This window comes from Dipodomys spectabilis, unplaced genomic scaffold (genome assembly GCF_019054845.1).
Source record: "Dipodomys spectabilis isolate Male_0828 unplaced genomic scaffold, ASM1905484v1 ptg000002l, whole genome shotgun sequence".
Classification (NCBI taxonomy): Eukaryota; Metazoa; Chordata; class Mammalia; order Rodentia; family Heteromyidae; genus Dipodomys; species Dipodomys spectabilis.
The window spans coordinates 18,193,914-18,202,678 of record NW_024870679.1 but is presented as its reverse complement, the minus strand read 5'-3'; the positions used below and the strand labels follow the sequence as shown (position 1 = coordinate 18,202,678).

General features: G+C 44.7%; 1 long non-coding RNA gene across 1 annotated transcript; it reads right to left on the bottom strand.

Moving 5' to 3' along the window:
- Positions 1–324: 324 nt before the first annotated feature.
- Positions 325–6,210, bottom strand: LOC122110521. Its single transcript, XR_006147896.1, has 3 exons — positions 6,162–6,210; positions 4,208–4,326; positions 325–599 (listed from the first exon to the last, which is right to left on the bottom strand). It is a non-coding gene; the product is annotated as an uncharacterized LOC122110521 (long non-coding RNA).
- Between the last annotated feature and the right edge of the window lie 2,555 nt (positions 6,211–8,765).

The window sequence follows — 8,765 nt, the reverse complement described above, 5'->3', positions numbered from 1 at the left end:
CAGGTACACACTCCTTGTGACTTACACAAAGTACTAGAGGAAATGGCTCATCAGCCTTTGTGGTCAAGGTGGAGAAAACTAGGGGGCTTCAACCAGACCCCTGAGCTTCCGTTCTTATCGACCGCAGCCCTGTACAGGGCCTTCGCTTCCTGTCCCTTGCCTGTCTCCAGTGAAGACCAAAAGTGGCTGGGACAGGCAGTAAGCTCTGTAGCAATCTCTCCATGGGGTCACATCCTTTCTACTCAGTAGGAGCCTTTAGGACTTGTGAGAAAATAAAAAAGTTTTCGAGGAAACAATTACTCATGAGCCAAGGGACCAGAAAAGTCCCAGAGACATTCACCAATAGACAGACAATTTAATGACTTGCAGCCAGACAGCCGGCCTTATTATGGCTGAGGTAAATTATGATTATATAATGTTGCCTTTAAGACTTGCCATTTCCTTTCAGCTTACTCAGTCTTCAAACCACTTCAAGGAAAGCATCCTTCTGTCATATGTGTTCATACTTGTAAAACTCCACCACCATCTTTAGCTCACGCTGTTCAATAGCATGTCATATAATAAGGTTGTGGCAGATGTCAGCTGACGTCTGTATGTTCCTTAAGATTAAGAGGAAATTCAACATGTCAGTTTATGAATACAAATGCAGATTAATCTTTATGAATATAATGATATTAATCAATGTCACCCCTTTCCATTGTTCTTCCCTTATTTCCCCCCAGGTTACTTGGTTCCGTTTTCACTTATAGACATTAAATAGTATGACTGTTGAAGTGGAAAAAAAATAAAAGTTATAAAAAGGTAGACACATCCAGCCCCCAAACAAAAATAAACAACATAAACTATGAGATAAAAATAAACCTTTCTCCTTTGCATTTGATTTTTCTTGGGTGTGTCGCAGCAATTCAAATCTGATTTAGATGTGTTGTTCCCCTAAATTGACACACTACACTGAGGTCCCTTTATACAACTATTTAAAGGCAATCTTAAACCAGTAAATCAATCAATACAAAGGTTATAAGAAAATTTGCTCTTACTCCTCCCCCCACCCATGCCCTGCGTTCCTCGAGGTTCTACAAATCCCTGGGGTGTTCCTGTTCTTTAAGCCACAGACTCTGTGCCTGTTGTCTACAGCCCCTTTCCATTCTCAGAGCCGCGCTCTGCTCAATGCCCTTGATTGAACCTGTGCGTTCATTTGTGAGGTGCCCTTCATCTCGGAAGCCCAGGCCGCCCTGCTTACAAGCAGGTATGCAGAGATGTGGAAGAAGTTGTGGCTGGCTGAGCCGAATGTCCCCATCTGACCTCCTCTTGCTCTTTTTCTGTCCTCAGAGGAAGGAAAGGTGGAGCTTTCCTGCCCACAAAACATCATTTCCTTTCTCTGCTCTTCACAATGCTGCATTCCTGCCCTACCCTGCTGCGGAACTTGGGTCCTTACTTAGCTTTCTTAGGGTTAGCACTCTGCTGGGAGGAAACCCCTCCAGAGCGTGCCACACTGGAGACAGAGTTTCTTAGAGTCGGACCCCATTAACCCTGCCTCTGTGAGGACAGGGCGCCTCCCATGCCAGCGTTCACCCTGAGCACACCCTGGGAGCACGGCTCTGGGAGTCAGGTCAGACCCCCCTACCCTGCCCCAGGAGCTTCCCTGAGATCTTGCTGACATAGCCTGGAAGGGAGCTTGGACCAAAAAGGGAAAGGAAACCTAAAGGAGTAGGCAAATAATTCCCCCTCTCTCCCACCCAGGTCTCCTTCCCAGGTGCTGTGGTCTGCAGACGCCTCCCCGGCCACCAACCCATGGGCCGCGTTTTCTCATGAAGGAGAGTGGTAAAAAGAACTCACCTCCTCCTTCAATGCTTGCATGTTCCTTTGCTCTCATTTTTGCAACCCTGCCATTGTACCCCCCCTCACCCACTCCCCCCAAGAAAAGCACTAACATTTGAGTTTGGCCTCAGGCTGTTTTGGGGGCACCCCACGAACACAGGCCTGTTGGCCTCAGAATGAGTTCTGAAGCCATTTGTTTGGCCGGCTGCTTCCTTAGTTGGCTTGGGCAAGTTTGTAATCACTCCTATTTCCCAGAAGTAGGCCATTCCTGGTCTTTTAACTTGGGCAAAAAATAAAATTGGTTCAGATCTAGGTATCTCAGGAAAGCATTTAAAGGAAAGCCATTGGGCTAGGGATGTGACTCAGTGATAGAGCACTTGCCTGACATGTAGAAAGAAGGCCCTTGGAGAAAAGCATTCAAAGAAGGGACTAGAGGCATGTTCCAGGAATTAAAATCTGGTGATCAAAGCAGGGCACCAGAAGATCACACCTGTAATCCTTGCTACTCATGAGGCTGAGAACTGAGGATCACGGTTCAAAGTAAGCCTGAGCAGGAAAGTCCCTGAGACTCTTAACTCCAGTGAACCACCAGGAAACCAGAAGTGGTGCTGTAACTCAAAGTGGTAGAGTGCTCACTTTGAGCTGAAGAGCTCAGCAACAACGTCCAGGCCCTAAGGTCAAGCCCCAGGACTGCCATTAAGAAAAAAAAAATTAATAGTCACCATCTTGAGCATAGAGTACAAGTTTCCATTGGGTTGAGTTGTTGCAGAAGATTGAAAATATCTCAGCTGTAACAATGTCAACATCCCATTTCTGAGAATTTATTACTGAAAAGTTATTAGAGATTTCCTGCAAATATTTCTAACCAAAGCTGTTCAGGTCTGTTCAGATCAGTGTGGGGGAGAGGGGGAGATGAGAACTTAATTATAGCTTCCCAGGAAAGGATTGCTTAGTAAATTATAACGTACCTGCATAATGGAACACTAGCCTACATAACCTTACACTACAATGAAAACTGTGTGGTTGAAATATATGCATGTTATATACTTATTTTTTGGGTCCAGTCGTGAGGCCTGAACTCTGGGCCTGGGCGCTGTCCCTCAGCTCTTCAGCTCAAGACTAGCGCTCTACCTCTTGAGCCACAGCATCACTTCCGGCTTTTTTCTTTTTGCTTATGTGGTGCTAAGGAATCAAACCCAGGGTCTCAGGCATGCAAGGCAAGCGCTCTACCACTTAGCCACCTTCCCAGCCCCGCATGTTATATACTTTTAACTGAGAAAGATTAAGTCTCCATTAGGTTGGAGAGTATTTTTTAAATGCATGAACAGCTAGCCACTGGTGTATCATGCCTCTAATCCTAGCTACTTGGGAGGCAGAATTTGAGGGAATTACAATTCTAGGCCATATTGGGCAAAAAAAGTTTGTGAGACTCCATCTCATCAGAAAATGCTGGGAGAAGTTAGGCACTGGTGGCTCACGCTTATAATCAGGAGGCTGAGATCTAGCTAATCCCGAGGCTAATATCTGAGGATTGTAATTCAAAGCCAGCCCTGGTAGGAAAGTCTGTGACTCTTTTTTTTTTTTTTGGGGTCCGGTCATGGGGCCTGAACTCTCTGGGCCTGGGCGCTGTCCCTCAGCTCTTCAGCTCAAGGCTAGCGCTCTACCACTTGAGCCACAGCGCCACTTCCGGCTTTTTTTCTTTTTGCTTATGTGGTGCTGAGGAATCGAACCCAGGGCCTCTGGCATGCAAGGCAAGCACTCTACCACTGAGCCACCTTCCCAGCCCAAGTCTGTGACTCTTATCTCCAATTAACCACCACCACCAGAAAACCTGAAGTAGAGCTAGCACTAGCCTTGAGCAAAAGAGCTCAGGAACAGCACCCAGGCCCTGAGTCCAAGCCCCACAACTGACAAAAATAAAATAAAATAAATAAAAAAGACAATGCTGGAGAAGTAGCATATAACTGTCACCCCAGCCACAGGAAGCTTGTGGTCTAGGCTATCCAGAGCAAAATGCAAGAGCCTATCTCAAAAAATAACCAGACTAAAAAGTATTGGAGATATGCCTCAAGTAGAATGTCCACCTAGCAAATGCAAAGCTGTGAATTCAAATCCCAATATCACCCACTGCCCCCCTCAAAAAATATATATATATAAGAAAAAAATCATTTGGAATATTCACCAAAAGGTTAATGATGTTAATTGTCATCTAGTAATGTAATTATGAGTGATATTTGTTTTCTCTTTAATATTTCTCTATATTTTCTAAGTTTCTACGCGTAAATTTGTGGCATTTAAAATAGGAAAGAATTTTTAAACTAAAGTTGTTAATTATGCTGGTGGTGTTAAATTGCAACTTAAACACACTGAAAGTGTGTGATTGGCATACCTCTTCTGTATCGATGCAATAAATGGCATAGAGATCGGCCTGGCCAATCCAGACTGTGGACACTTAGAGCTCTCAAGGTGGTGAAGCGGCTTTTGGAGTCCTTTCCAGAGATGTCCCTGCTGTTAGAAACAGCAGAAGTGTTTCCATTAATAAGATAAAATGGCCGGGCACTAGTGGCTCATGCCTGTAATCCTAGCTACTCGGGAGGCTGTAATCTGAGGATCACAGTTCAAAGCCAGCCCTGGGCAGGAAAGTCTGTGAGAATCTTATCTCCAATAAATCACTAGAAAACCGGAAGTGGCGCTGTGGCTAAAGAGGCAGAGCGCTTGCCTTGAGCTGAAGAGTGCAGGGACAGTGCCCAAACCCAGAGTTCAAGCCCCATGACCAACAAAAAAAAAAAAAGAAAGAAAGAAAGATAAAATGCTTGCAGCCAGTGATAATTATGCATGTTAAGATTATTTTGCCACCAGATCTGTGGCTCCTGTCTATAATCCTAGCGATTCAGGAGGCTGAGATCTGAGGATCACAGTTCAAAGCCAGCCTGGAAGAAAAGTTTGTGAGATATTTATTTCCAATTAATGGGTAAAAAGCTGGGAGTGGAGCTGTGGCTCAAGTGGTAGAGCACCAGTCTTGAGTGAAAAAGCTAAGGGACAATGCCCAGGCCCTGAGTTCAAGCCTCAGTACTGGCACCAAAAGGAAAAGGAGGAAGAACAGGAGGAGGAGCAAAGGGAGGAGGAGGAAGAAGAGGAGGAGGAGAGCTTATATAATAATATATATATATATAATTATATATATAATAATGAATGCAGCCTGGGTTATATTTAGCCTTAATATCATTTTCAAATTTTTGTTACTATAAATTAACTGTACAAGGAGAGGTCATTGTGATATGCATGTATACAACCTACTCTGATCGTTCATTCCTTCTATCACTCCCCCCACTTAAAACAATTCCAACGTGTTTTATTGTTTTGTTTTCGTATAAGGTATTTTGACAACATTCACCCCCTGCTTACCCTCCCGCCTCTCACTGGTACCCACCTACCCCTCATAGAATCTGTGTTATAATCTGATCATTAATTTTTGTGCCTGAAAATGGTCACAGTGTGGTAGTTCACATATTGCACATATTATATTGTAATTAAACTAACCCCCTCCTTTGCTCTCTCCTACCATTATTCAATAGCTTACAGTGGCTTTCCTTCTACCGTCTTCATACATAAATGTGATGAAAATCTTTCTTTTTTCTTTTTTTTTTAATGAAGGAAGGGGCTCATCAAATCCAAAGCCATAGGGCTGGGAAGGTGGCTCAGTGGTAGAGCACTTGCCTTGCATGCCTGAGGCCCTGGGTTCGATTCCTCAGCACCACATAAGCTAAAAGAAAAAAAAAAGCCGGAAGTGGCGCTGTGGCTCAAGTGGTAGAGCGCTAGCCTTGAGCTGAGAGCGCCCAGGCCCGGAGTTCAGGACCCACGACCGGACCCAAAAAGAAAAAAAAAAAATCCAAAGCCATGAATATTCATGAAGGTCACGCCTGAGCAGAACAGCCAAATTATCCAAGCCTTGAGCTACCCAGTCGGGCCCTCTGCTGCTGGTCCTCTGCACAGAAAAGCATGCTCTAATGGGATGGGACAGCCCTCTGAGAGAGGCAGCTGTCTTCCACGCCAGTGTAACCACTAAAACAAGGCATCTGGGGCGTGGTGTACCCTCTCTTGCTTCAGCCTGAGTGAAGGGGAATTCAGCAGCACAGTATCTCTTCCTCCACCCTAATAGCACAAACCCAGGTCTGACTTCATCCCCTGTCAATCAGTAAAGTTCATCCATGAGCTCACCTCCTTTTCCCTCAAAAAGCCAGCTCACCACCGCCCCCCCCAGATCAGACTTATTGCCCCCACCCCTCTCAATTCTGTCCCCTCCTTGTTTCTTCTCCTGTCTTCCCATCCCCCAAACTTCTCACCCCTGGGCAGATGACACATCTCCCAGCCTGCTGCTTCTCAGAAGTGGGCTCCGCCTAAAAGTGTGGGTGTCTGGCTGGTCCCCACTTCCTCTGTCTGAAAGGCAGCCCAGAGGGTGCCACCGAGCGGTGACTTCAACAGTGAGTCAGTGCTGTGGCAAATAGGAATTTATTTATTTAAAGCTTAACATTAAATAGGGAGTTTTGGGGCAAGTCTGGAGGGGTGGATAGGGTCAGGGAACAGGGCTGAGCTGATGGAGGATGAGAAACTAAAAGGCTAATGGTGAAATCCCAAGCTGAGACATTCCTAGAGAAGAATTTGTAACCTGGCAGTTGATGGAGTCAACAGGGCCAGGCAAGGCTGCCCTGAAAGCGCTGTGGTGCCTGCTATCTGTCTAGCCATTCCTTCCTTCCTTCCTTCCTTTTTTTTGGGGGGGGGAGGTTGGTTGTGGGGTTTGAACTCAGGACCTGGGTGCTATCCCAGAGCTCTTTTACTCAAGGCTAGTGCTCTACCACTTTGAGCCACAGCTCCACTTCCAGTTTGCTAGTGGGTCATTGGAGATGAGAGTCTCATGGACTTTCCTGCCTGGGGGCTGGCTTTGAACCACAATCCTCAAATCTCAGCCTCCTCTGTAGCTAGGATTACAGGTGTGAGCCACTGGTGTCTGGCTGGACCTCTGTTTGACTGACATTTTCTGGGGCTGTACGAGATCAGCACTCTTCCTCAAAGGAAAGATAAAAGAATTTGTAAGCTGATTGCTGGTGGCTCATGCCTATAATTTTAACTACTCGGGAGGCTGAGATCTGAGGATTGTCGTTTGAAGCTAGCCTAGACAGGCAAGTCTGTGAGACCCTTATTTCCAGTTAGCCATCACAAATCCAGTCTGTGACTCAAAGTGAGAGAGCACTAGCCTTGAGCAAAAAAGCTCAGGGACACTCACTTCCAGTGTGCTGGCCTTGCTGGAATAAAACAAAATGAAGCTATAATAAAATGCTTAGCTGACATTTTAGCCCCAGCTTCAGCCACACCTATGATTCCCAATGCCCATGAAGAAATGCCTTGGATCTATACCCTCCCTATTTTGTCCTGTGGTGGCATTGCCCTAGCCTTTGTCTGTCTTGTCAAAAATGAGCAAAGGGTATAAACCACCCTAGGATAGGCTGACCCAGAAAAGATTCCTTCACCAAATTCCAGAATGTCACAGTGAACTCTTTGAGAAGCAGTATATTGGCTCAACCAAAGACTCCATGGAAAAGCCATAAGCACTTGATTCATTCACTGACCTTTGAAATTGAGGCGGAGCAGAGGGGAAAAGGAATAAGTAAACGGATTCTTTTTGTTTGTTTATTTTAATAAGCATCTAAGTTGTGCACCAAAGCTCATGAATCTTGGAATACACTCATCTACAATCAAGGCTGATTCTTCAAAGGGAGAAGCCAAACTCTGGTAAAAAGCACACTTAGATGTTGAGAAATGTAGGCTGTCAAACAACCCGCAAGCTTCCTGGGATTACCGCTGCTGTTGTTGCAAAATCCTGCCTCTTTCAAAGCACCATCAAATGCCCTTGCCAGAAAAAGCCAGCTTTTAAGAGAAACTAAATCAAAGGTCACTTACTTCCACATTAAAAAAAAAATACTTGTTAGCTGCCAGAATTCATTTTTCTAACATGCTCTCACCCAGTAACTTAGGCCTGGTATGCTGGCAGAATCCCACCTGAGGAATTCCATGCTCACAACTAACATTTCCCAAGGAGCTTGAATGGAACATGACATAATTCTTCACCTCTTTGGCCACTTTATGAATCAAACTAATGCGCTTTTCATCCCCAAAGCATGATAGGGATAGAGAGATGGCATTTGAAAACAAAAGGATTATGCCAGAGAATTCAGTGATGAGAGATTTCACTGTATGAATTTGGTTATTGGGATTGCTAGTGGGCATCAACTGTAGTCTACCACCTGACCTCCAATTCTGTGCACCCCTAACATGGCAGCCTCCGGAATCCTATGCACATGTCTCACATCAGATGGCCATGTCAGATCATGCCACGTGAGTGACAATTCAGCGATTCTTTTGGCTAATGAAAATCATTGTGTGCACCTAAAGGGTATACACAGAGAAAAATCATGTCTTAAAGGGAAACCAAGTTAATTCCTGGAAACAGAACCACAAATAAGCTTGTGGATCTCAAAAGCAAGACAGGGGCCAAGAACTGGTGGCTCCCGCCTGTAATTCTAGCTACTCAGGCTGAGATCTGAGGAACCAGGATCAAAGCCAATTCTATTCCTTCATTCCCTGATACAGACCTGGGTGATAATGTGTTCCAGATGCTTCAACCTCAGGAAAATGCTTACCTGAGCCTTCAGCCAGGCATTAAAGACAATACATTTTCTCAATTTAAATTCTTCATGGTCTACAATAATTTTATCATATCATTTAACACACTACTGATGAGTTAATTACGTGTATATTCTAACCAGCTTAATTTAGCCAGTCTACAATATATGCATATCTCAAAATAATATAAGCCATAAATATATTAAATTAAAAAAATTAAGTAAGATACACCTAAATACCTTGTTAGAATCCAAATACGAACCTGGAGC